The sequence below is a fragment of the Mus caroli genome, chromosome 7 (genome assembly GCF_900094665.2).
Source record: "Mus caroli chromosome 7, CAROLI_EIJ_v1.1, whole genome shotgun sequence".
In the NCBI taxonomy this organism is placed as follows: Eukaryota; Metazoa; Chordata; class Mammalia; order Rodentia; family Muridae; genus Mus; species Mus caroli.
The window spans coordinates 57,508,282-57,510,473 of NC_034576.1; positions in this window are offsets into that span (position 1 = coordinate 57,508,282).

Genomic DNA, 2,192 nt, shown 5'->3' on the forward strand with positions numbered 1-2,192 from the left:
TATCCCCAGAGCCCTCATACTCTCCCCCCACCCTGCTCCCCAACCCACCCACTGCTGCTTCCTGGCCCTGACATTCCCCTGTGCATATGATCTTCGCAAGACCAAGGGCCTCTCCTCCCATTGATGGCTGACTAGGCTATCCTCTGCTACATATGCAACTAGAGACACAGCTCTGGGGGTACTAGTTAGTTCATATTGTTGTTCCTTCCATAGGGTTGCTAAAGGTGTCTGCAACCCTATAGGAGAAACATAGTCTTTTATAGTGGACATGTATATAAAGATCTATAAAGAAAAGGAATTAAAGCAAAGCTTAGGTCCTGTTGTGGTGGTACATGCCTTTAATTCCAGCACTTAGGAAACAAAGACCTGCAAATCTCTGAGTTCAAGGCCAGCCTGGTCTACACAGCAAGTTCCACAACAGGTAAATTTAGGCCATGAAGGAAGTCATCAAAAACAGAAACTGGTGAAGATGTAATTGAACAAGGGGGCCATGATCCAGCCCCAGCAAGCAGCAGAACTTAGCAGTTTCAACCATGTGGTTCTGGATTTAGAGTCAAGAAATTTTCCTCTGAGACAAAGTAAAGTTCCTGAAGCCAGGTGTGTCGCAAAGTTGTCCCTCTTTGGAGCCACCAAAGAGGCTATTGCATGATTCTGTGAAGGTGAAGCCTGGAGTGACTTAGAAGTCCCATGATGTTAGAGATGTATGTTAGAGATGTATATATATATATATATATATATATATATATATATATATATGTGTGTGTGTGTGTGTGTGTGTGTATATATATATAAAACACAAAACCAGTAGTCATAATACATACACAATGGAACTTTTTCTTGAATATGCAGTTTAATTTACAAATTATCATGCTTTCATTTCTTCTACATCTAAGTTGAAATTTGTGGTTTCTGATTATACTTATTATTTTTAATGGACGACACTTTTGATTCACATGTGGCTTAAATTTAAGAAAATCTCCATAATACTGGAAGGAAGAACATTAAAATCACTCTGTCATCTATTTGTCCCAGTTACAAATACAACTATAAGGCCCCCAAGCTGATGGAAGCATTTGATCACAACTAAATAGCTCATAACTTTTTACAAATACCATCTCAATTCTTTAATTTTCCACACATGCAACATTATGCAGGTTTGCATGAAACATTATGTTGATTTGAAGTTTTTCAGCATGACATCAACTAATATTATCTGAGCAAAGGGAACCTCAGCTGAAGAACTGTCTTTACCAAACTGGTTTGTAAGGTACGATGATAGAGCATTTTTTTTTTAAATTAATGATTGATACCAGAGGGCACAGCATATTGTGGGTGGTACCACCCTCAAGCAGATAAACCTGGACTGCATATAGAAGCAAAATGAGCCAGCTATGGAAAAGAAGCCAGTAAGTAACATTCCTTCATGGCCTCTGTTTCAAGTTACTGCCCTGGTTTCTTTTAATGATAGACTGTAAGCTATAAGATGAAATAAACCTTTATCTTGCCCAGTTGCTGCTGGTCATGCTATTTATTAATGATAGCAATAGAAAGCAAACTAGAATAAGCATTAAACATTAGCTAAGGCCAAAAGTTCTGTAAAACTACTGCCTTTGTTGAATGTGACAATTCCTGTAACTACTATAATTTTTTTTTTAACTCTAATGATTTATTTCCAGAGATTTTCAGTGCCTCATCTTACAGAACTGCAGTCATGACAAGCTACAAAGGATTTTTGGGGTTTGTTTTGTTTTGTTTTGTTTTAAATCTAACATCTAATGTTCTTCTTACCCATTGCAATGGCCAACTTTAGACCAACAAAGAAAAATTTTTGATCCTTACCTGATTCCTGCTCTGTTACTATCCCAGGTGGTGAACTCTGTTCTCACAGAGAACTTCTCATTAGATGTTTTCCTCCAAGAGCAGGCCTACAGTTCTCATAAGTCACTCAGCCATTGCCTGACTTCTCACTCACCCTTCACTTAGTAATGGCATTGAATGACTCCCAAAGCACATTATTCTTGCACTTCTCTCTTACCCATTTTTATCAATGAAATTAATGATCACTGATGTCAACTAAAGCAAATTGATTTTATCATATATCCTCCAAGGTTTCAAAGAATGAAATTCACCATATTATAGCATAAAATTATTAGGCTTCTGATCTTTCTTGGTCACTTCTTTTTTTTTTTTTT